At 44.7% G+C, this 26,922-nt stretch overlaps 1 pseudogene across 1 annotated transcript; it reads right to left on the reverse strand.

Annotated features, from left to right (window-relative positions):
• Positions 1-10,293: 10,293 nt before the first annotated feature.
• LOC144274670 (zinc finger protein RFP-like) lies at positions 10,294-26,482 on the reverse strand (annotated as a pseudogene). The gene is made up of 7 exons (XR_013347910.1): positions 26,066-26,482; positions 23,357-23,452; positions 21,342-21,572; positions 19,683-19,705; positions 15,057-15,172; positions 12,281-12,313; positions 10,294-10,868 (listed from the first exon to the last, which is right to left on the reverse strand). The product of XR_013347910.1 is annotated as a zinc finger protein RFP-like (transcript).
• Between the last annotated feature and the right edge of the window lie 440 nt (positions 26,483-26,922).

Here is a 26,922-nt window from a genome sequence, read left to right on the forward strand (position 1 = left end):
CCTCTCTTTCTCTCTTTTCTTTCCTATAATAGAGTACCATGTATCATTTCTTGAATGGTCTAGTGTCCTTTTCCTTCACTCTTTCTGCATCCTTTATCTCTCTGGTTTTCCTTTCTCTGCATTAACAAAACAACGACGAGGAGTCCTTGTGGCACCTTAGAGACGAACACATTTATTTGGGCATAGGCTCTCGTGGGCTATAACCCACTTCATCAGACGCATGGAGTGGAAAATACAGTAGCAGGTATATACACACAGTACATGAAAAGATGGGAGTTGCCTTACCAAGTAGGGGGTCAGTCTAACAAGACAATTCAATTAACAGTAGAATACCCAGGGAGGAAAAATCACTTTTGTAGTGGTAATGAGGGTGGCCCATTTCAAACAGTTGACAAGAAGGTGTGAGTAACAGTAGGGGGAAATTAGTACGGGGGGGGGGGAAATAGTTTTTGTAATGACCCATCCACTCCCAGTCTTTATTCAGGCCTAATTTGATGGTGTCCAGTTTGCAAATTAATTCCAGTTCTGCAGTTTCACGTTGGAGTCTGTTTTTGAAGTTTTTTTGTTTAAGAATTGCCACTTTTAGGTCTGCTATTGAGTGACCAGGGAGACTGAAGTGTTCTTCTACTGGTTTTTGAATGTTAAAATTCCTGATGTCAGATTTATGTCCATTTATTCTTTTGCTTAGAGGTTATCTGGTTTGACCAATGTACATTGGCTAATTAAGGCGTGATTCCCTGTAGACTATGGAAGGCTACTACAGGATAATTGAAGCACCTGTAGCCAATTAAGGCCCTGTCAGGAACCTAATGTGATACAGTAGGCGAATTAAGGTGTGGTTCCCTGTAGGCCAACTGAAGCACCTGTAGACAATTAAGGCCCTGCAGGGAGCCCAATACACACACACACACCTCATCAGACAGAAAGGGTGGAGTGAGGGAGGAGAGAGGACTGGAGCTTGGAGGTGGGCTGCTGAGATTTGAGAGACCAGAGAATTGGAGGAAGGGAGACCCTATCCCCAGCATCAAGGACTGAGGGTAACCCTATCCAGGGGGGAAGAGGGTAAGAAACCTGCAGGGGTTGAGAGGGACTGGGGTGCAAACCCAGACCCCTTCCCTGTTTCCTTTCTCTACCACTTTCCTAGGTCACTAACAGGGCCCTTGGTGCCCCAAGAGCAGGGGCAAGGGGCGATGTCCTAGACCCTGCCAAGAAAAGTGTGGGACCCACAATACCAACACTAGCTATTTTGTCACACCATCCACGCATTCATTCACATAGAGGGAGGGGTTGGAAATTTGACTAGATACCTAGGAGCCAGAGTATTAAATGGACAAGACAAAGACTGAAGAGACCCACTGATCACAGCAACAGTGCTGCTGCAAGAAGCCAAAAATACCTTGCTCCCAGATTTTGGGAAAGTCTACCAGGGAGCTGTCCCTGGCTCTAGCTTAGAGGCTCATCGTTTACCTCAGCCTCCAGCTAGTAGATGTCTGATAAATACAAAGGGCCCTCCTCATAATCCACAGTTTGAGCATTTTCAGGGTCTAAAGTGATACATGCTACTGCACAAAGACATATCTCCAGCCAAATAAGAGCAACAGCAAAGTCTTTCTGGCAATGGGGAATTAAAGGGCAATTGGGGTCAGAAAAGCGATGGTTTAATCAAAGACATTTCATTAGCTGCCCCTATGCATAGGAATGGCTGGCTGACACAGACTCAGTGTGTGGCTGCTGGAGCCACCAGAGCATGAAGCCAACTGGATGGCTTTGCAGGGGGGTGGTGCTTCTTTCAGCTGGCCCTCGTTTTTAGGGGAGATCAATCTGTCATCTTCTAGAAGATGCTGATGTTCCCTTTAAACCGCCCTGGTCTCTTTCCCATGCAGGCACCACTGCAGAACCCAGTCTGCGTTTCCCCTGGCCAGGCTGCTGTCCTGCCCATCTCCCTCCAATTGGCAAACTCGGCGTGGGAGTTCTACCACGTCAAGTGGGATTTCATGACAGGGAATCGTCCCCTCCTGGTCTATATACCCCTCCCTTGAGTCACAGGAGCACACCTGCTAGCACAGCCTGGAACGGGCAGATTTTTATCATCAGCGGGCAACTCTCTGCTTCCACAATGCTTCCCTGGTGCTCCTGGGTGTGCAGCCTGAGGATGCTGGGACGTACCGGGCAACAGTGCGGAGCTTAGATGTGTCAGCAGATGCAACAGTGAACCTGACAGTGGTGGAAGGTAAATATTGGAGAAGGGGGCCGTGCAGAGGAAGATGACTCGGGTTTTGAGCTAGATCCACAAGTTTACTTGGTTAAGATAAAAAGAGGGGGTATCTAAGGAATTATTAAAGATGCTCCTCTTAGTCTCACTCCTCTTTCCCAGTCCTGCTTTCCCTTCTACTCGTCAATGTTTGTGGGTTGTTCTTTGTATCTCCTGTTGATGGCAACGGCAACTCAATGTGCCCAGTGACAGCCAGGAACACGCTGGGAGTTATGTTCCCGACACTCAGCAGTGACTTCCTCTTTCTCTCCCTAATGAAATGGCCTTTCTTTGAGTTCTGATTCCGTGTGAGATACACTCAAGGACCTAGAGGTGGGTAATTTAAAGATAGAGTGAAATGACTCAAAGAAACTTCTCGCTCCCTCTTTTTTGTGGGTGGACCACGAGACTTCTCTGGAGGAAGAGCAAAGGGGAAGGGAAACTGCATGATGTCCAGTTCCACCCAACTAGGAGTAGCTTTCCTGGCTTTCTGCCTTTTAGAGCGGTTAGTCAGAGAGGTAAGCGATTGCTTTTGCTGCTGTTGTAGTCTCTGGTTTTCCAGTCCTTAGTGAGATATGTTAGAAGGGATCCAAAGAGGACATGAGGTGTGCAGGTGCCATAGGAGTATTGCAATCAAGACCTCTTGCCTGGGAGGCACAATAAATCAGTTTTATGCCTCAGGGCCCTGGGTTTTTGAAACAAGGAATCTGGATTTATCCAGTACTGCTTACTCCCACCACCTATATCCAAGCCCTCTCAGCATCACTGCACCCCGGTCCATTACTGCTCTCCATTGCAACTGTATGCACATTGTTTAATAGACCCCATTGAATCAGAAACCTAGTTATTTTGGATGAGTTTAGCATTTCTATTTTGTTTAGATTATGACTTGACCCATGCTCATGCTACCATAGGAGAGATATGAATTCAATTCCAGGTTCAAAGCATCTGGACTGCAGAAACCTGGGGGCGCTACTCATCATCTTCGGGTAAGGGAGGAAGCTCCACCCTCCTTTGACTGACAGCGGACACAGATCACAGTGGGAAGTGTCCAAACACACAGTGTACGTTAGGTGGCTACATGTTTCTGACAATTGTTCTGCTCTCCACCAGTCTGTAAATATGCCAAGCAGCGATTCATTCCAGTGTGCATCAAAGAATGGTTACCGATCAGAGCATCAAGCAACTTTAGATAGAGTTTCACTCCTGGCTGAACCTGCATAGCTAATGACGATTGAAACATCTATTCCGATGTCCAGATTCTGAGAGTTGGCAACACCAACATCTCCAGAAGAAGGAAAATATCTATAATGCACCTAGGCAAATTTCCATATGTGGTGTATAGGAGAAGGGATTCCTAGCATACTGGTGGGAAACATAAAATAGCATTTTCTTCTTCATGTCTGCAACAATCACCTTAGGTCCTGAAATGGTGGAATTGATTATCCTAGCTTGTGCCTAGCTACAGATGTTATTGATTATATCACGGATTACGCAGACACCAAGATTGCTGACGCTTCACCGCTACCGATTGATTAGTTTCTCACGCAAGCATCTTGACATTCCTTGTTTTCCCTTATGCGTGGAACACCTTCCCTGAACAAATAGATAAATGCAGCCTCCTTCAGATAGCCCCTCAAAATCCATCCCTCCTATCATGCCTTTAAGAAATCAACTAATTAAAGATCATTTGATGGGCATATGAGGTGCAATGGCACTTTATCTGTTTATGATAATAGTTTTATTTATGTCTTAACGGGTATCTATGTATATAATGACTGTATATGTTTGATTGCATATGCTCACCTGCATTTCCTATGTCACTTGTCGTCTTCGACTACAAGCTCTTAAGGGCTGGGAGACTGTCTTTATATATGTTTACACAGCACCTACTACAATGGGGTTCAATCCTGTCAGAGACACCTGGTCACTATATTAATATGAGTATTAAATAATAATTTTAGTAACCTGCTGCCACAGTGACAGTCTACTGTATGTAGGTGGAAAGAGAGTTTCTTTGGATCAATTTAAAATGAACTGGCCAAGAATTTCTTTCCACAACCGATGCTAAAGCATCAGCATCAACCAATGTTTTACTTGTGCTAATAAAAGATACAATACCTTCCACTACCAGCGGTCACTATATGTCCATACTAACTTTCGCAAATTGTCAGAAATCTCCCATCTGAAGGGTGAATGGAAAACCTGCTAACCCTCAGGACACCGGCTTCTTGGAAGGGCTTGGGAAGTTGAATAGATAAAGAGCACTAGTCTGGGGATCAGGGTGGGTTTTGAGCAAGTGGGACTCTTGTCTGGAGTCAGCCCTGACTGATCCCACCTCCTCATTTTCAGAAACTCCCCGATCTCTTGGACCTGCATTCCCCATCGGATAGAGCACTCCAAGGCAGCATCCTAAGAAATAGAAGTGTGGGGGTGGACAATCTGGGAACAGGTATTTAGGGCTAACTAGCAGGGTACCTGATTAAGTTGCAATGGAAGAGGTAGATGGTAAAAATGGAACTAGCAGAGGAGAGAAGAATTGTGGCTCTTTCAAGACCCAGGGTTTTCTGAAGGAAGACGAGATGACTTGATTTTAAAGCTGGTTGCGGCTGGCGCTCTGTCCTTAGCAGTGAAGGGTCCATATCTAGGTATGCAGGCAAGTGTGTGAGTTTGTGCAGTAGAGAGATGTGGAGTTTGAGTTCCAGCCTATAGGGGAGCCTGTGGTTGAACTCGAGCTGCTAACGAGTTAAAAAGCTGAGTTGCCCTGTCTTGACTGCTATTTTAGTCTGAGTTAGCTAACGTGGGTTAGCTAACCTGAATTAGGAATGCATATTTTTTTTGCACTGTATATATACCCAGAAAGAGATCGGTGGAGGGTGTGGGAAAGGCCGCATATGGTATGTGTCTGAGGATACGTCTCTACAGCAGCTGAGAGTATTTCCCAGCTCCGGCACATGTATATACCATTCTGCTCGAGCTAGCCCACTGGTGGCTTGTTACTTGGGTGGCTATTGGCTAGTTTGAGCTACAATGGCCACACTGCTGTTTTTGGTGCACTAGCTGGAGCAGAACTAGCTTATGTGTTCTTTTATTCTTCTATTAGGCTAAATTCGGAGGCCCATGCTTGATATTTATTTTAGCCATATTGAGGCCAAATTACTCATGTGGTCCTCTGCATAGTAATGTAACACACCCATCTTTGCATGTGTATATATATCTACCCACTGAAGTTTCCACTTCATGCATCTGACAAAGTGGGCTCCAGCCCATGAAAGCTTATGCCCAAATAAATGTGTTAGTATTTAAGGTGCCCCAGGACTCCTCGTTATTTTTGCTGAAACAGACTAACATGGCTTCCCTCTGAAACGTGTGTGTAAAGTTACTGATATGCATAAATGTATTCAAGATCAAGACTTATTGAAACATATTGATCTAAAATCCCCAGATTTTACTCAGTTTCTCTTTCACATTTTAGTGATATAGCCTTACTGATATAAAATCTGCTCAGATTTCCTCTCTAATTATGAAATATTGATCTAAAACCATCCTGGATCTTGTCCTATTTGCCTCTAAAGTCTTGTCTACACAGGGACACTCAGGAAAGTTAATCCCAATTAATTTTCAGAGTGGATTAAGTAAACCTTATTAAATCCCTGTGTAGATGCTCTTATTTAGAATTAAAATAACCTTAATTCAGTTTGTATAATTCACTTCCGAAGTAAAGTAAAGCCACTTTAATTTTGAGTAAGAGCATCCACCCAGCCGTTTACTACGGTTTAACTAATCTGCTTTAAATTCACACTGTTTGGATCAATTATTCCTGAGTGTCTCTCTGTAGACAAACACTAATGATTGAATATTGTTATAAAATTCCCCCAGGATGGGGTTCTCTTTTTTCTTCCCCCCTCTCATTTTTGATTACAGCCAATTTGAATCATTAACCCACCTATTATCCTGTAGTATGATAGGGGAGAAGAATATCCTGTAGGGGAGAAGAATCTTTCAATGTCAAAACATCCTATTTTGACATTCTCAGAATAAAAGGTTTCGATGTTTTATTTTGAAATGACTTCATTTTGATTTTGCCTTTTTATTTTATATTCTATAATACACAATGAAGAAAAAATCAAAACAAAAAGTCCTTTGCAAAAAATGAAACATTGAAACTTTTCATTCAGAAAAATGTCAAAAGGGAATGATTTGACATTGTTGGAAAGCTTTCTCCCTGGTTTTCCCCCATAATGAAATGTCTGTCCTTCGACACTATTTTGTGTAGTGTTTCAACTTCTGTAGAAGTGCTTTCTCTGATGGAACATGGTTCTGCTGAAGTTTTTCAGCCAGTTGCAGTAGAACCCTTCTGCCAGCTGGTGGCGGTAGTGACAAGGACTGGAGTCAATATCTAGGGCTTCCTCTTCGCATTAAAAAACAAAACCGGCCTGTACCCCCGCCTAGTAATCTGGGAAAACTAAACACCACCCCTGTCAATACTTCCCCACTCGCAAGCACTGAGTCTGTGTTTGACAAAAGAAAACTTTCATTAAAAAGAAGAGGGAGCTCAGCATTAATTTCGGAAGACACCGCAACAATGATTCAAAAGTTTGCAAACCATAAGTAAACACCCACCTCACAGTCTGTTGGGCAGTGTCCTTTGCCTCAGTTTCCCACTTTGCAGTGTGATAGTCTGACAGAGAAATGTCCCTTTAATGCACCACTCCCCTCTCCTTCTGCTGCAAACCACTCGCAATTGGTTGTACAAAATCAGCAAAGTCTCAAAATAAAGGGATGCGTTCCTGTGGATCCCCCTCCCACCCCTAAAGGGAGGGGTTGAGCAATGCCTCTGACTGCTCGGGGTGGGGGGAGGGTGTGGTCCCCATACTAATTTCCCCCTGCTGTTACTCACACCTTCTTGTCAACTGTTTGAAATGGGCCACCCTCATTACCACTACAAAAGTGATTTTTCCTCCCTTGGTATTCTACTGTTAATTGAATTGTCTCCTTAGACTGACCCCCCACTTGGTAAGGCAACTCCCATCTTTTCATGTACTGTGTATATATACCTGCTCCTGTATTTTCCACTCCATGCATCTGATGAAGTGGATTCTAGCCCATGAAAGATTATGCCCAAATAAATTTGTTAGTCTCTAAGGTGCCACAAGGACTCCTCGTTGTTTTTACATCTAAACTGCCATTTGGTATCTAACTTTATGGATGATCCAGAAAGACTCATTACAAAGTAGCAGAACTACCGTCTCTGCTATGATCCTGATCAACAGACTCTCTAAATCAATTGTAATGTAGATGATTCTTTTAACCATTTACTAACTGTCTTCTTTTCTTTTTTATTAATAAACCTTTTGTTTTAAGGTTTCAGAGTGGTAGCTGTGTTAGTCTATATCAGCGAAAACAATGAGGACCTTAGAGACTAACAAATTTATTTGGGCGTAAGCTTTTGTGGGCTAAAACCCACTTCATCAGATGCATCACTTTCGTTTTTAGTTACAAAGGGGATTGGCTGCAGCGTGATTTTCGGATAAGATCTAAAGTCTATATTAACCTGAGGACAGTGGCTTTGGGATTGGAAGAGCTTTATATGTGATTTCTGGATTTAGTAATCATTTATCACAAAAGACCAGTTTGGGTGGACAAGCCAGGAGCTAGAATGCCGAGAGGGGCTGTGCTTTGGCTTCCTGTTAACCAGTGTGGGGATATAAGAGCTCATTTTGTTACTGTTTTGGTGAATCTATATATAGAATAAACCATAAGTTTTGGGGGTGTATCTGCCCTGTCCTGAATTGGGCATTCTCAGTGGTGATTCATACCAGGCAACAGTCACACCAGTAACAATTCTACTGTCAGCAAATTTAATAATATGAGCCTACACCATTAAAATATGCATTTATCCACATTTTAGAAAGACCACTTTGGGAGGAAACTGAGATACAATAAAAAGAAAAGGAGTACTTGTGGCACCTTAGAGACTAACCGATTTATTTGAGCATGAGCTTTTGTGAGCTACAGCTCACTTCATCGGATGCATACTGTGGAAAGTGTAGAAGATCTTTTTATACACACAAAGCATGAAAAAATACCTCCCCCCACCCCACTCTCCTGCTGGTAATAGCTATTACATTATGCATCCGATGAAGTGAGCTGTAGCTCATGAAAGCTTTGGCTCAAATAAATTGGTTAGTCTCTAAGGTGCCACTCCTTTTCTTTTTGTGAATACAGATTAACACGGCTGTTACTCTGAAACCTGTCAGATACAATAAATTGCTTACAGCAAAATCAGGGAGATTTCTAAAAGAAAAATGAGTTACATGAAGAACACCTATGGTAAGTTTTATACACAGTTTGCACCTCATGAAAACAACTCGGATGTGACAGATGCTGGACATTTTAGTTTGAACGCCGTGCATCTCAAGGGGGTTTTCCATATGATCCGTTCATTTTTATTTCATATTCCTGGTATTGCCAGAGTCATTCCCACCCTTACAGTTAGATTATTTACTTGACGGTATAATGGGGTGGAAGAGATGATCGAGAAGGAAATGTCGTGCATGATGGAATTCAGCATCATTCATATATTTGTCATCAACACTATATTTCTCATCTGTTTTTGCCTTTCCATCCTATATTGGGCAGCGGGCACAAGGGAACTGATTGGGCTTTCAGGGCTCTGTTCATTTTAAATCACTTTTGGTAAAATTCATATGGAAACCAACCTTTTGTTTCAGTCTCAAAATACACCTCAGACAGCAAACCAGCGCTTTCCAGAAAGTTTTAACAGACAAATTTCCCTCTCAGGTCCATTGTCGGAGGGACTTTAATAAGGTTAGGGTGCTTTCAATGACTTAGGTGCTTTTGAAAATCCCACCTGAAGTTACTTAGCAGCACAAGTTCCATTGGAAATCAGTGAGTCTTACGTCGCTTCAGTTCTTTTGAAAATTCCAGCCTTCGCACCTCGTACACATGCTAACAGTTGTATGCAAATATATATTAGCTGGTTGTGGCTAAATAACAATCAGCTCACATGATTTTAAACACCCCTGTGTCCAGTGATGAGCTGCCAAAATCTTAACAACCGGTTCCCTATAAAAAGTTCTGATTTAAGGGATGTGCCCCAGTATGTATTTTTTGTACCAACAGGGTTACCATATGTCCGTATTTTCCTGGGAGGAATTTTTAAATTTTAAAAATTCCTCCTGGATGGCGATTTAAGAACCAAAAAACCTGACCTGTCCGGGAAAATAGGGATGTATGTTAACCCTGCCTAAAGTTCTTTTTAAAAAAGATGGGCCTGAACTAGAAATGAGCTCCGTTTCACATGTGTGGATCCCTGCCATTCCCTGGGGGTGTGCTAGGGTGACCAGATGTCTCAATTTTATAGGGACAGTCCCAATTTTGGGGTCTTTTTTTTATATAGGCTTCTATTACCCCCCAACCCTTGTCCTGATTTTTCACACTTGCTGTCTGGTCACCCTAGGGTGTGCACATGTGTGGGCCGGGCGGCAGCCCACGTGGCTCCCGCAGCGCAGCGCCCCCGGCGGCCGGAGGAGGAATTACAGCACTTCCCAAGGCCGGAGCCCAGCAAAGCCTCAGCGCCCCCTGCCGGGCAGCGGCGAAACAGCCGGTTCTAAAACCGGTTCCAAATTTAACAACCGGCTCCAGCTCCCCACTGCCTGGGTCCCCTCCCCCCCAGCTCCCTCCCCCAGGGCTCCCCGGCTCCCCTCCGCTCAGTTGAGGGGTCTCTCCCTGGCCCTCGGCTGGGTCCCTCCCACAGGGGGGCTCCCTCCTTCCTTGGTGGGACTCCCCCCTCCCCCCCCACTCCACACCGAGTTGGCCTCCTAGGAGCATAGAGACCCAGCCTAGAGCGCCTCACACAGACCTCCACAGCCATAGAGCTACGGGGAGAGCGTCACCCCCCCCCCCTTCAGCCCTGTCTGTGCGGGGGGGGGGAGACTGGCTGGCTGAGTCCTCCAGGTCATAGAGATCAGGAGGGAGGGGGCTAGAGGAGCCTGTTTCGGGGGGACAGAGAGGGAAGCTCAGGGACACAGTGTGAGTTGGCAGCGTCGGCCCAGGGAACGGTACAGTAAAGAAGAAGATCTTCCCTCGAATCCCGCACAGAAGAACGGGCGGATTCGGTCCCCGGCGAAAGCGGCCGGCGGGAAAGTGACGATCGGGTCCCCGCGACCAGCATCGAAAAACGTCACCTGCCCCCCTTCACAGTCCAGATAAACCCGGATCCTGCGGGGTGCCTGGCTCGGGGAGAAGGGGGTGAGATCATCAGGGGACGTGAGAGCCCGGGACCGATCTCCTCTGCCCTGCACAGCCCAGATCCCCTGCTCAGGGGTAAAGCTGATCCGTCCCTTCCTGCTCACAGACTCTCTGGCCACCCCCACAGCCCAGACTCCCCTCCACTCCCCCTCCACCTCCACCTCCACCTCCCAGTAGTGTCGGCCCGAGGTGAATCCCTCACAGCCCAGCACGCAGGGCTCATAGTCAAATCTCTCAGGGTTGTGGGGCAGAGCCTGCCGTGTGCGTCCCCATGTCACACGTCTCCGACCCTCAGACAGGATGAGTTGGCGATGGGCCGTGTCTGGATCCAGAGTCACGTTGGCTGCAGAGAGAGAATCAGAGGGTGAGGGGCAGAGCTCAGCCCTGGGGCAGGGCCCGATCGTGTCAGTCACAGAACCTGCCCCAGCGGGGGAGTGAGTCAGAGAATCTCCCCCCTCCAGGATTTACCCAGCTCTGCATGGGGAGCAGCGCTGAGATCTCAGCCATGTGCAGGGGGGATTCACACCCCTGACAGAGCCAGTTCAGTGTCAGAGTGAAGGGATCAGCTCAGCTGAGCCAGGCCCCCAAACCCAGAGTCTGAGGCCTGGTCTACACTACGAGTTTATGTTGGATTTAGCAGCATTAAATCCGAATTAACCCTCCACCTGTCCACACAACGAAGCCATTTTTTCGACATAAAGGGCTCTTAAAACCGATTTCTATACTCCTCCCCAACGAGGGGATTAGCACTGAAATCAACATCACCGTTTCGAATTAGGGTTAGTGTAAACGCAATTCAAAGGTATTGTGGCCTCAGAGAGCTATGCCACAGAGCCCCATTGTGACCGCTCTGGACAGCACTCTGAACTCAGATGCAGTGGCCAGGTGTACAGGAAAAGCCCCGGGAACTTTTGAATCTCATTTCCTGTTTGGCCAGGCGAGCTCATCAGCACAGGTGACCATGCAGTCCCAGAGTCGAAAAAGAGCTCCAGCATGCACCGAATGGGAGGTACTGGATCTGATCATTGTATGGGGAGCCCCACCCGCGCCCAGGGCCGCTGATGGGATTTCTAAGTAAAATTAAGCCTCATTTTTAGACCTCTCAAATGTCGGCGGGGGGGTGGGGGGTGTTTCAGCCACAGCTGACATTTGAGAGCTCTATCGCGAGATCATGAGTGAGGCTTCATTTTACTCAGAAATTGCATCTCTCATGCTCAATTCGTAAGAGTTGGCATGTCTCCTAATATATGATGTCTACCCAAACCCTTTTGACATTTTTAACATTTTTTCTTTTGACTTATAAAGTAGAGAGATAAAACAGAAATGTATATTTGTGTATGTTGAAGTTTCCTAGTCTTCATTGTACCACTTGTGCATTTGCTAATAATAATCATATGGCCAGGGGATGTGATGTATGTGCATAAAGAGTTCTGAAAATGAGGGGAGATGTTCCTCTCTGATTTTCCAAAAGGCTCACTTTTAAACTCTTAGATCTCTATGGAGATACACTGCTGGCCCCCTCTCCCGCACCCCAGCCCAGCTGGTTAACCCAACCACTCGTTAAAAATTCTAAATTATAATAGAGAAAAGAATCTACTTTTCTGTTTTTAGGAAAGATCTGGGTAACCACCAGTAATATGGTGTTTGGCTCCTGTCAAATGCAAAATTGAAACAAAACTTGAAATATGGCGCTGCCAATGAGCCTCCATAATTCATATGAAAGTTTTCACTCCCACTTTTATATGAGAAATTTACCTTTGTCCAACCGCTGTCTAGACGACAGTGAGTCTAGAGGAAGAAAAGGATGAAAAAGACGAAATGTCAGGTTGTCATGTTTATGAATATATTCACATTGTTAATATTCTAACACAAAAGCCAAATGAAAAGAAAACAAACTTTATGAAGTTCTAGTTAAGGAGGTTAAGTGCAATTCAGACCAATACAAACCATTACACACATCACTAAAAAATAACCACAAACATTAAAAACTAAGCACATTACCTAAGATTACGTGACATACTCAGAGATGTTTTACACAGCAATTAAACACCTGTGGCTGGCCCATGACAGCCTGTAACAAAGTGATCTCTGGCAAGACACTACTGAGAGTATCAATTCAGGACAAAAAGAAAAGGAGTACTTGTGGCACCTTAGAGACTAACCAATTTATTTGAGCATGAGCTTTCGTGAGCCACAGCTCACTTCATCGGATGCATACCGTGGAAACTACTTATTAGCTATTACCAGCTATTACCAGCAGGACAGTGGGGTGGGAGGAGGTATTGTTTCATATTCTCTGTGTATATATAAAGTCTGCTGCAGTTTCCACGGTATGCATCTGATGAAGTGAGCTGTGGCTCACGAAAGCTCATGCTCAAATAAATTGGTTAGTCTCTAAGGTGCCACGAGTCCTCCTTTTCTTTTTGCAAATACAGACTAACACGGCTGCTACTCTGAATTCAGGACAAATTGCTTAGAGAAGGGCAGTCACAGCCCAAGGCTAGGACGGCACACCAAACCAACCAACCAGAGAGGACTTCGGTCTCACCCTACTGGCTAACCAGAAGTCATACAAGCAATTCCCTCAGACACTCCCGTTTCCCAGTCTCACCACCAGCGCCACTCCTTATGGGGATGAATGGTTATGAAAACCAATACCGCAGTAAAAGGAAAAAAAGGTTCTCCCAATCCCAAAGGACCAAGCCCCAGACCCAGGTCAATATACAAGTCAGATCTTACCCACAAATCATGCTGTTGCCAATGTAAAATGTAAAGGTTTATTCGTAAAAAGAAAGAACTATAGATGAGAGTTAAAATTGGTGAAATGGAATTATTTACATAGAGTAATGGCAAATTTCTTGGTTCAGGCTTGTAGCAGTGATGGAATAAACTGCTGGCTTAAGTTAAGTCTCTGGAACACATCCACAGCTGGGATGGCTCAGTCAGTCCTTTGTTCAGAGCTTCAGTTTGTAAAAGTTCCTCCAGAGGTAAGAAGCAGGACTGAAGACAAAATGGAGAAGGTGCAGCTGCCTTTTATAGTCTCTTGCCATGCGGCCTGTGCTTCCTTTGCTTCAAACACACGCTACCCAGCACATGGCTTGGAAGCCTTAGGGTTCTCTCCATAGGCATGTCCCTGAATGCCTTGCTGAGTCATAAGGTTTATCTGCCTTCTCTCAATGGGTCACTTGTAGAGCTGATGGTCCTTAATGGGCCATCAAGCAGGCTAGGCGGTGCTGATGCCAAACTGTCTGAGGTGTCACCCAGAAGCATAGCACAAGTTTAAAATACAGACAGTATAGGGCCAATACTTATAACTTTAAGTACAAAAATTATACATGCATACAGATAGCATAATCATAACCAGCAAATCATAACCTTTTCATAGACACCTTACTTGACCTCCTTTGTAAAAGATTTGGTGCCACTATAGGACCTTGGTTGCAACAATGATCTATAAGGTCACAGTTCATGTCAATAATGTCACACAGCCAACTTGGGCTCGCAGAGCTCGGGTAATGGGGCTGTTTAATTGTGGTATAGATGCTCGGGCCTCGGCAGAAGCCTGGGCTCTGGGACCCTGTGACGGGAGAGGGTCGCAGAGCCCAGGCTCCAGCCCCAGCCCAAACCTCGTGAGCCTGAGTCAGCAGCCATGGGCCAGCCACAGGTGTTTAATTGCTCTGTAGACAAACCCTCTGAAACCAACACATAATTCACAGACAGACCAAAACACAGAAACTTTCTCACTGATTAGCATTCAATCAACATTAAATCTGCCCCTGTACCATTAGAACTTAGTAAACCTGGGTCATCCTTCCTGGCAGACCTGATGGTCTCATTATCTCCAGCTCAGGAGGATAAATGGTGGAGAATATCTAAAGCGGGGGTGTGGAACCTGCAGCCTGCGGTCCAGATCCAGCCTGTTGCTAAATTTCATCCGTCCCACAGCACCACTTCCCTCCCCCGCCGCAGGGATGGAGCCACAAGTGCCGAATCGCCCTGCCACGGGAGGGGGAAGCCCCGAGCCTCTGTGAAGAGCTGCAGGAACTAGGAGTGCAGAGGGTGCTGTAACACCCCACAGGTTTTGCACGTGGTCTCGAGCCTCCATGCACCCTCTCTGTCCCCCCGCGGGTGAGTGGCCCAGGATTGATTTTTTTCTGTGGGTCAATGGCCTGTGATAGAAAAAAGTTTCCTCGCCCCTGCTCTAAAGCAAGAGAGGGACTCTGATGACACAGGAGGCCTTGCAGACAAAAAATCCAAACAAACATATTTCAAAACCAGTTAATTCAGCAGGAAGCTCAAGCTAAGGTTAACGTTCATAGCTGCTAGGAAAGGAAAATCCTCAGGGAGTTCAAATTTAGGACCCTAATCCAGTGTGTATGTGCCGTATTGAGAGCTGAGGAGGGAATTCATAGGTTCCAAATGATTAGTTGACTATCTCCGTCCACAATTATTTTCCCTAAGAGATCTCCTCAGCTCTCGCAATTATCAATGTAATATTTGTGAGAAAATTCCCCAGGTGACTGTTTATTACCTTTGAATTTCTTCATTATGGTCTCCAGAGATGCATTTCTTTGAGAAGATTCCCAGATTCTCCATTTCAGGTCCGAAGAAAAGGCCACTGGGTTCTGAAACTTCTCCCTCTCACATCTGAAGAACAACCCAGTGTTACTCCTTGTGGAGTCCATTCATTTACTAAAATGTATTTTATTCTAGTGAATGCTTGTAGCTCAGCAGACCCTGGAGGATTAAATTCTCTCTGGCCCCGGGAATTGGTCCACTACCAGCTTTGACACTACAAGCTTCCCCTTCATTTTGGTGAGACCGATATTGGAAAACTGCATCCAGTTCTGGTGTCCCCATTTTAAAATGGACGTTGAAAAAGTGGAGAGGGTGCAGAGAAGACCCACAAAAATGATTTGAGGGCTGGGGTATAAATGTCTTGCCCTGAGAGCACCCTGGCACTTGAGTATGGGGTACTGTCAAGGTTCCTCCCCCACTCTGAACTCTAGGGTACAGATGTGGGGACCTGCATGAAAACCTCCTAAGCTTACTTTTACCAGCTTAGGTTAAAACTTCCCCAAGGTACAAATTAATTTTATCCTTTGTCCTTGGAATAACCACTGCCACCACCAAACTCAAACTGGGTTTACTGGGAAACGTAGTTTGGACATGTTTTTCCCCCCAAAATCCTCCCAACCCTTGCACCCCACTTCCTGGGAAAGGTTTGGTAAAAATCCTCACCAATTTGAATAGGTGACCACAGACCCAAACCCTTGGATCTGAGAACAATGAAAAAGCATTCAGTTTTCTTACAAGAAGACTTTTAATAGAAATAGAAGTAAATAGGAGTAAAGGAATCACCCCTGTAAAACCAGGATGGTAGGTACCTTACAGGGTAATTAGATTCAAAACATAGAGAATCCCTCTAGGCAAAACCTTAAGTTACAAAAAAGACACACAGACAGAAATAGTCATTCTATTCAGCACAATTCTTTTCTCAGCCGTTTAAAGAAATCATAATCTAACGCATACCTAGCTAGATTACTTATTAAAAGTTCTAAGACTCCATTCCTGTTCTATCCCCAGCAAAGCAGCATTCAGACAGACAGAAACCCTTTGTTTCTCTCCCTCCTCCCAGCTTTTGAAACTATCTTGTCTCCTCATTGGTCATTTTGGTCAGGTGCCAGCGAGGTTACCTTTAGCTTCTTAACCCTTTACAGGTGAGAGGATTTTTCCTCTGGCCAGGAGGGATTTTAAAGGGGTTTACCCTTCCCTTTATATTTATGACAGGTATAAATACCGTCACGGCGAGAAAATACTTGGTACTAAAGGGCTCCTCAGTTTAGCAAACAAAGGCACAACAAGGACCAATTGCTGGAAGCTGAAGCCAGAGAAATTCAAATGGGAAATAAGACAGACTTTTTAAGAGTGTGGGTGAATTAACCATTGGAAGAAACTGCCAAGGGAAGTGGTGGATTCTCCATCTCTTGATGCTTTCTCACTCTTAACCTGCCTTAAAGGCAAGTGAGGGGGTGCGGGGGTGGAGAGGAGCGAGCAGGGGGTGGGGTCTCAGGGGAAGAGGCAGAGCAGGGGTGGGGCCATGGTTTGGGCACTGGTGGACCCCCAATTCTAGGGAGCTTCAAGCGTTACTGTCTCTTGATGTCTTTAAATCTGTACTGAATGGCTTTCTGGACGGTGCTTTAGTCAACCCACATTAAGATTTAGTCAAATACAAGTTATTGGGCTGAATACAGAAATAACTGGGTGAAATTTAAGCACCTGTGATACATAGGCACCGACTCTGTGCGTGCTCCAGGGCTGGAGCACCCACGGAAAAAAATCGTGGGTGCTCAGCCCCACCAGCAGCCCCACAGATCAGCTTCCCCCCACTTCCCACCAATGCCTCCTGCCTGTTAGCGGGCCCTGCCGATCAGCTCCTCCCCCTGCCTCCCAGCGCCTCCCGCCCACCGGGGATCAGCTGTTCAGGAGTGGGCAGGAGATACTGGGGGGAAAGAGGTGGAGCAAGGGTGGGAAGAGGCTGGGCATGGCAGGAAGAGGCAGGGCAGGGCCTTGGGGGGAAGGAGTGGAGTGGGGGCAGGGTCCGGGGCCGAGCAGGGGTTGAACACCCCCAGTGGAATGAGAAAGTCGAAGCCTGTGCTGTGATATAGAGGAGGTCAAATGTGATGATCTTACGATCCTTTCTGGCCTTCAACTTTTTGCATTTATGAAACTCAGTAATACCATGTGACAATGAGTTCCACGGGTTAATTATGAATTGTGTAAAAAAAAGTATTTCCCTTTCTCAGCTTTACACTAGTTGCCTTTCAGTTGCACTGAATGTCCCCTTGTTCTTGTATTGTGAGTGTGGGAAGCAGGATCCCCTGACATATCCTGACACCATTTAAGGGAGATAATTAGTGACAATCCTTGTGGGGATGTCGATACCCATCGTACCAGGACCTGGAGTGAGACCCACTAACCCATTTCAAAGATAATTTATGTTCTTATTTAGTTCTTTGGATACATAAAATGGTCAGTTCACTAGCACAGGGGTTCTCAGCTTACCAAGGTGAGTGTGTGTCCACTCCACCCTGAGCAAGTGGCAAACGACTTAATGAACTTGCACTGTCCAACGGAGCCTTGAGCAGGGTGAGTCGGTGCAGTTCTGGGGGGCAGGGCTGGAGCTGGGGGGAACTGGCTGGCGCCTTTCTATTGCCGCTTCATCAATGGCTGGGAGCTGAGTCGTGTAACACAGCTGGGCGTGTCCCTGCCCATGGGCGTCTGCGTAAGCGCAGGGCCTGTCAGGCTTGTAGGTTGACATCAACATCAAGGTGCGAGAGGCAGCCCAGGCTGGGGATCTGGAGGGCTCAGCAGTCCCACCGTCCAGGTTGCACCCCGGCAACCCCGTCACACTGATGTAAATCTCCCTTGTTGCAAATTAAACCAATTACTTCTTGTTCTACCCACACTGGACTTGAAGCACGAGTGATCACCGCTCTCTGTAGAACAGCCTCAGACATATTTGAAGACTGTTATCAGGCCCTCCCTGAGTCTTCTCTTCTCTAGACTAAACATACCCATTTATTTCAACCTTTCCTCACAGCTCGTCCATTCTAAACCTCTGATCATGTTTCTTGCTCTCCTCTGAAATCTCTCCAATTTTCCCCCATCTTTCTGAAGTGTGATGCCCAAAACAGGACACGGTATTCCAGCTGAGGCCTCACAGTGGCAAGAAGGGTGGAACAACGTTCACCTGGGTCACTCCTGTTAATATGCCATATGACAGTCTCGTTAATACATCTGTGATGGGGTGTTCACCCCACATCAGCCCCCAAAAAGGTGAAGGAAGCTGAGAAAGAGGAGATTAGTGAGACAGGCCACACATGAGCTGTTTAGGCCAGAGAAGCAACCCTGATTGGAAGATGAAGCTCAGCTGAGCAGGTGGGGGCTGGGCTAGTAGAAAGCCAGGAAACTGGCAACAGAAATTGGCTGCAGTGAGAAAGTCTCCAGCCACCCTCTGTGCATTAGTGAGGGAAAGAGGGAACCCAGGAGAAGAATAGCATGCTAGGAGCCTGGCCCTGAGGGAAGGGAGTATTTAGAATCATAGGGCTAGAAGGGACTTCAAGGGTCATCTCGTCTAACCCCTATGAGAGAGAAGAGTGGAGAAGAAAGCCTATGGGAGGCGAGTAGGAAGCAGCCCAGGGAGAGAGCAGACCTTGCCTGCATGTGGCCTACCATGGTCCCTGGGCTGGAACCCGAAGCAGTGGACGGGCTCGAGTTCCCCTACCAGCCACTGATGGAGGGGCATTGCCTGGACAATGGAACCAGGGAGACTCTATACCACAGAAGGAGAAATCATTTAGTGATCAGGCTGGAGGGCTGAGTCCCAAAGAGGAAGCTGCAGCACCTGGATTGAGAGATGAGGCTGCAGAGTGAGAGAGAGCACACCTGGGGGAGAGACTGCAAGGGGAGGTGTTGGACCTGGAAGCAGAACAGAACAGCCAGGAGGAGTCAACACCTGCGGTGAATACAGCAACCTGGGACAACATCCGAGAATGACGTTTGCCTTTTTCACAAGAGCATCACACTGCTGACTCATTCAATGTGTGATCCACGTGAACCCCCAGATCTTTTTCCGCAGCACTGCTGCCAGCCCAGTTATTCCCCATTTTGTAGTTGTACATTTGATTTTTCCTTCTGAAGTGCAGTACTTTGTCCTTATTGAATGTCCCCTTAAATGTATTGTAATCCTTCCTCCCTCCGCCTTTTTTTCTCGTGTGTCTATTTAGAATGTAAACTCATTGGGGCAGGGACTGTCTCTTTCTGTGTGTGTCTGTGCAGCACCCAGCATGCTGGGCCCTGATTTTCCCTTGAGCCTCTAGGCCCTGCCATAACACTACTGATAAGAGCACATTATAAAGTCCTTAGGGCAGGGAATGTCTCTTCTAGCATATCTGTTGCTACGCCAAGCCCACTGATAGAGCTCACTGGATAATAAGAAACAATTAATAAACAGCCCCAAGATTAGATTTAACAGAGGGAGAATGGGAACCACCCCCACACTCTGCACTGCTGGACCATGGGGAGCAACGTCTCATGTCCAAAATCACTTCTCTGCACTGGGAAGTGAAAGGGAGAGTGAGAAGGAGCCACCTACCTGCTCAAGGTGCCTTTGATGTCCTAGAGGAGAAAGATAAAAGGAAATTCAGTCCCATTGATCACATACTGGGGATCCCTTCTGCTCTGGAGGGGATTCACTTTATCTTCACAGTTTTGAGTTTCCAAGTGAAATTATTTGTTCTTTATTATTAAAAACAAAAATATCAAACATGTTGCCTTTGCTCTTTTGGATAAGTGCTCTGACTGCAGGATCTGGCGCCAGGAAGTTTGTCTATGGAGGCACACTACCACTTCATAGAGTGACATTTGGATAACCAGCTGGCACATGGAATCAGAGGGCTCAGTCTTACAATGTGTTGAACAAGGATCTTCCTAATACACAGGTTTGGGGAAGCTCCACTCCTGGAGACTCCAGTGGGTCCAGAGGGAGGGATGCCCCCAGGCTGTGCTGCTTCAATGCTTTAAACTTTCTCCCCACTGCCCCACAAACATTCGCAAGGCCCATCCTGTGGACTTCTTGACCTCCACAGGAAGTTGGGGCAGGGTGAGAACAATGGGGATTGGGTACAGAGTAACAGCGGGCCAATCACTATCCTACACGCCAGGTTCAATGCAGGAGATCTGGGAATTGAAGAACACTGCCCACAGCAGATATTGGTCACAACAGAGAATTTGACCCTAGATATCAGCTAGAGAAGTCCAGTAGACTAAGATTTATTTCTCCCTTCCTTTTTTGCTAGTTAGAGGCACTTTTTGAACATTAAAATCATTAGAAGGCTTTTGGAATTCTAACGACTACTTACACTTTCAAGATACCATAAGTAACGAACGCCTTGTCTAACTAAACTTCAGTTCTGGCAGAAAAAGTCACACCAGCCTCAGACCTCATGTATCAATTTTGAGGCCAATCTTTTTCCTTTTTTGTGGTATGTATTAAGAGTGGCAAAATCAGTCTTAAAATGGAACAGGTTGAATCTTAGCTTTTTCCATAATTAAAGCCTGGCTCCATCTTAGATCTTCTGAAGTTAGCATTTGGAACACAGGAAATGATCAACAGGATCAGACCTGAGGTCCATCTAGTTAGTATCTTGTCTCCAAAAGTGGACAATATCAGATGCTTCAGAGGAAGGTGTAAGAAAATCTGCTCCTCACATTCTCACGCTGCTCTCTAATAGCTAGAGACTGGCTGAAGCAATGAAGAATGAAGTTTAATATCAATTAATTTTTTTTGTTATTTATTATAACTCTGGATATTCTTATTGTCCATATAAATGTCCAATTGGTTTTTGAGTTTTCTAAATTCTTGGTACCAATGACATCCTGTAACAATGAGTTCCATGGTCTAATTAGGTGATGTGTGAAAATGTTTCTTTGGATCAGTTTTGAATTTGCCACCTTCTAATTTTATTGAATGTCCCTTTGTTCTTGCATTATGAGACAGGGAGAACAGAGTTTGGAGTTTGAGATTTTTGGAGGAGTCTTCTCTCACTAAAATTCAAAAGAAGAGCTTTTTTTATTCTTTTAGGGCTCTATCCAATGACCACTGGAGTCAAGAAGAATATTTCCATTGACTTTAATTGGCATTTGATCAAGCCCTTAAAAAAATGTATATTTCACTCTTATACTCCAAAAGTGAAGGGTCAGGAGACTTTCTTTCCCTGTGAAAGGTTCTAGGGTGTTTCTAACACTGTCTCACCTGCAGGAATTCACTCGCTGGTAGCTGGCACTTCTGCTCCATCTCACTGATCAGGTGACTGAAAGAAGATATTTCCTCAGATAGTTTGGCAACATTCTCAGCCCTCCTCTTTTCAATTTCCTTATTCAGCTCTTCCAGCTGGGCCAGGAGGAGTTGTTCTTGTTCCTTCAGTAACTGGTACAGTTGCTGAACTTCAGACACAAGCTTCTGCTTCTCAGTTTGTAGCTGTTTCTGAAATGAAGAGATACAAACAGGGAAAGCACAGGTCAAAGCCAGGAACAAGCCAGGGAAAATCATGGGATAGTTTATAAAGACTTATGTATGAACATGGAAGCATATCATTGCATATGCATATCAGAGGCCACCTGCCAGGTCAGACCCCACACTCTATCAACCCCATCAAATTTAACATCTGACATTTTATCGAGTGCATACTCTATGCTCAGTAGACAGAAGATTTTCCAATAGATTTTCAAGAGTCCTAACTGGTGTTTAGAATTGTGGTGCATGGCGAGAAAGGTTTAAACATCCTGCAAAATAAATAACCCACAGAAGACATGTGGGAAGATAATGTTTGTGCTTTTGTGTATTTATTATATATGTAGGAGTATGGTGGACAATGTAGTCAACAGTCCCTGTCTGTGCTGTATCTGATAATTCAGAGGTCAAAAGAACATCCTATCATGTAAATGAATTGTAAACACGAGATATCTCAGTATTCATCTCTCTTTGACATGTACTGTGAATGGTGGAGGAACAAGCAAATGGCCTTATGTTAATTGGGATAGCTAAGTACCGGTGACAGACCTCCCTCAAAGTCATCCTAATTACTTTTGTTCCCTGAGGAATTCCAACTTGACAAAAGACATGAAATTGTATAAAGGCTCCTTGGGTCCTGATTCTGTCATCTCAGATCTGCTGAGACTTCATCAGGGGAAGTTTGAGTCGCAAGACTGAGGTCCCAGTTACCTGGTATGCCCTGGTATGAGATCTGGACATTGGACTCTGACCTATGAACTGAATTTGAAAGGAACTCTTTGCAACTACAAAGCTCACCATCTCTGCTGTGAATCTGAACCTCAATGGACTGAACTCATGTCTGTATGTATACTGATCTTTTAACCATACTTCCTCTCTCTTTTGTTTTTTAATAAATTTTAGGAATTAGCTGTAGCATGTACTTGGGTAAGATCTGAAACATTCGTTAAGCTGAGAGGTGACGTGTCTGATCCTTTGGGATTGGTCGAACCTTTTCTTTTATATGATGAAATAAGATTTACAGAAGTTTTCATCATATTTGACATGGGTACCTGGATGGAGGCCTGAGGCTGGATGACTTTAAGGCTTGGTAAATCTAAGTATTGGAATGTCCACCAGCTTTATGGGGATTGTCTGCCCCATTCTTTGCAGTTCATTCTAATTGAGTGACCGCAGCTGGCTCCCCACTAGGACCCCGGGCAAAAGAATATCAATTTATTCATTTTTGTGTTCTCATTGATTGGCTAAAAGGAGTGAGTCAAAAGGGAAAGAAAAGGATACAAAAAATTGAAATTTTGAAAATTTTTCAATTTTTTAAACCAAAATTAAAATTTCAGTTTGAAATGACATAAAAATGTTTGCTTCGTTTTGAAATGTCCTGTCAAAAAATGAAAAATTTGTTGCAAATGATTTTTTCCCATGAAAAAAGTTGTTTTCTACTAAACCCCATTTATCTACAGGAAGGTTTTTTTGCTGAAATATTTTATCCAGACCTTGTTGAAAGACTAAAGGAGAAATTACTGTTAAGCAAACAAATGACAAATTACACTCACATTATCAGTAAAAATATTTGGATTATTAAAGCTCTTTCCTTAATGCTCCATTTTCCATGAACCAGAAGTTTGTCTTTACAATGACAATAAATAAGTAATAGTCTTTCACAAAAGGGAACTTGTTGCTCCCTATTTCTCTTATGACACACAGATGACGCAGCGTGTTGATAATGTCCATGTGCACATTTGCTTCTCGGTACCTACCAGCAGTTCCTGGCTTTTACTTTCCCCGTTCAATTTAAATGTCAGAATCTTTTCTTTCTCTTTCTTCAAAATCTCCAAACGGCTCTGAATTTGGTCCTAAAAAAAGAAAAAGTGATTTAGTTTTGGTGCTTTTGGAGGGTTTTCCCACATTTTTTTATATTTTCAAGAATATTACATAATAAAATGGGTGAGTGCTCTAACCACCTGGCTAGACAGTCATTCTCATGCGTCTGGTCTCTCTCTCTCTGGTCCAAATGACTTTTCATCCCGAGTGGAATAGCTTTGACAGAGGAGATGGAGGGAGCCCCACATCACAATATCCCATAGTCCATGGTTAGGGCACTCACCTGAGAGGTGGCTGATCCCTGTTCCAATCCCTTCTCATTAGGTGGAGGAGGGACTTGAACCAGTGTTTCCTACATATCAGGTGAGTACCCTAACCCCTGGGCTAAAAGTTAGCAAGGAGATCCTGATCCGGTAGGTGTGCTCAGAGGCCACCTGCCAGGTCAGACCCCACACTCTAGCTAGGCAGCCGAACGCCTGTCTTCCTCCAGATTGTGAATCACTCTGGGGCTTAAGTCAGAAATAGGTATCTGGATACTTAGAAAGAGACAGCAGTGTGCATACCCAGAGACAGAAATATAGGGATGGTGATGGTGTAAAAGCTGGAACGAGCCAGTAAAGCCCAGAATGGCATTTTAATCAATAAAATGGTTGAAAAGACCAGCAGGTACTGTTACAGACTGTTAAGAGAACAGACTCATAACAAATTGTGATTACCCTGTTGTCATAAATATAAAGGGAAGGGTAACCACCTTTCTGTGTACAGTGCTATAAAATCCTTCCTGGCCAGAGCCAAAACCCTTTCACCTGTAAAGGGTTAAGGAGCAAAGGTAACCTCGCTGGCACCTGACCCAAAATGACCAATGAAGGGACAAGATACTTTCAGATCTGGACGGGGGGAAACAAAGGGTTCTGTCTTTCTGTGTGATGCTTTTGCCAGGAACAAGTCAGAAATGCAGCCGTACAACTCCTGTAAAGTTAGTAAGTAATCTAGCTAGAGAATGCGTTAGATTTTCTTTTGTTTAATGGCTGGTAAAATAAGCTGTGCTGGAGGGAATGTATATTCCTGTTTTTGTGTCTTTTTGTACCTTAAGGTTTTGCCTAAAGGGATTCTCTATGTTTGGAATCTGATTACCCTGTAAGGTATTTATCATCCTGATTTTAAAGAGGTGATTCTTTAATTAATTTCTTTAATTAAAATTCTACTTTTAAGAACCTGATTGATTTTTCACTGTTCTTAAGATCCAAGGGTTTGGGTCTGTGTTCACCTGTACCAACTGGTGAGGATTATTATCAAGCCTTCCCCAGGAAAGGGGGTATGTAGGGCTTCGGGGGATATTTTGCGGAAAGACGTCTCCAAGTGGTCTCTTTCCCTGTTCTTTGTTTAAAATGCTTGGTGGTGGCAGCATACTGTTGAAGGACAAGACAAAGTTTGTACCTTGGGGAAGTTTTTAACCTAAACTGGTAAGAATAAGCTTAGGGGATTTTTCATGCTGGTCCCAACATCTGTACCGTAGAGTTCAGAGTGGGGAAGGAACCTTGACACCTGTTTTGGCCCAGAACTGTATTTTAAACACTAAAAAACACCTTGAGGACAATATCTTACCAATGAGAACTGCCTACAAGCACACTGTTATCAATCCATTCCATCCCAGAACCATTTTTTAAATGCCAAATAGGACCTGGAACATACGGTTCCAAAGTGACCCAGAGGATTAAATGTAGACATCTAGCATATTAGCTTGAGGACAATATTTTAGGAATGAGAACCAATTAGTAGCACACGCTTATTAACTCATTCCAGCCACAACCACTTTTTAACACTGTCAAAAGTTGTGGAGCAGAAACATTTAGGCCTATCTAAAAATTATCAGTGAAAAATAACAGACTCTAAGGTCTCACCTCCAGATATGAGAGTGACTCTTCTCAAAAATACAGAACAAATAAAAAATAACATGAAAAACAGACAAGCAGAATCAGTCACAACGACTTATGTGGTGAGTATGACCTTCACTGTGCCCTGGAAGGGTTTGTGGGTCCGTACACCCAGGGCCCTGAAATCTCTGTAAACTGGATCTTCCAGAAGTTACTGGTATTTTTAAAGAGGTGACAATATTGAAGCCAACTACACTTGTTCATATGCCACGTTTCAGCTCGGAGACTTTTACTCTCCCCCTTCGTGTGCCTTTTTAGGAGGAAAATCCAGCAGTTTCTGTGGCTGCGCTGATTCATGACAAGTGCACAACACATGCACACGAGATTACGGTTGCCAGCCTTCCAGGATTAATTAAAGATTAGGTTATGAATACTTCCGACCAAAATTGGCAACTACATAAAAGATGTAGTTTTAATTTCATGCAAAATATGGTCCCAGGTCAGCAGCAGTTCCACTGTAATACTTCTGTGCTATAGGTATAAATTTCAGCCCCGAGCCAATTTGGAACTGACTTTTCTGAGTCCTTATTGGTGTTAAAAATGGTTTGGGTCCAGAAGTGGTTAATAACAGTGTGTTATAAGTCTGTTCTCATTGCTAAAATATTGTTCTTAAGGGTCTCTAACAGTATCTGCTCTTTTTTGCAATAAATTTTTTATTTAAAATGCAGTTCCTGGCTATTCCAGCTTTTACACCGTTCCGTGATTTCTTACCTTGTAATCCTCGGCAGCCTCCTCTATGGGAACCACAGTGTGTTCTTTGTGATCTCGGGACAGATGGCAAACCATACAAATGGGTGTTTGATCCTCTTGGCAGAAGACATCTAAAACCCTCTTGTGTATTTCACACACTCTCTCAACTTCTGGTTCTTTTGTTGACTTCACTGTAAACATTCTGGAAGCTTCTACAATATTCCTTAGCTGTCTGTTTGGTTTAAAGTTTCTCTGGGAGAAGGTTCTTCAGCACTCAGGACACCAGAAGTTTACATGCAATCCCTCCCAGCACTGAGCGATGCAGGCTTGGCAGAAATTGTGCCCACAATCTAGAGACACTGGATCTTTAAAATAATCTAGACACACTGAACAAGTCACTTCACCTTGAAGAATTTTTGCTGGATTTGCAGCAGCCATGGCTGCTTCTGCAGAGAAGAGAGGAATTTAGTTTCCTTTTACTGTTCTCAGAAATGGGCTGATTCTGAACTTTGCACACCAGACAGGCGTTTTCTATGTATACATTGTCTCATGTTACTCTTGTGAGTCCAGAAACACCTTGTGGTCTCAGCTGGGAAAGGGAGGCTCTACCATGAAAGACTGTGGAGTGACAGCACCGGACGCTGTTGGTCCCTGCAATGGTGCAGCACGGCCACCCTGCAGAACAGTTGTTGGAAAACAGCACCTGCCACGTCCACACCCAGCTCTATACAGCATTTCTTCCCGCCGTCGCTGGGTCACTGTGTTGTGGGACTCCGGAGGTACCTACAGCCTAGCTCATGGCAGAGCTCTCTGCAGCAGGTGGTTCTGGGAAAAAGCACTGTGGTCTGCCAGTGGTATTTCAGTTTTTAGAGAGGGAA

The sequence above is a fragment of the Eretmochelys imbricata genome, chromosome 14 (assembly GCF_965152235.1).
Source record: "Eretmochelys imbricata isolate rEreImb1 chromosome 14, rEreImb1.hap1, whole genome shotgun sequence".
Classification (NCBI taxonomy): Eukaryota; Metazoa; Chordata; order Testudines; family Cheloniidae; genus Eretmochelys; species Eretmochelys imbricata.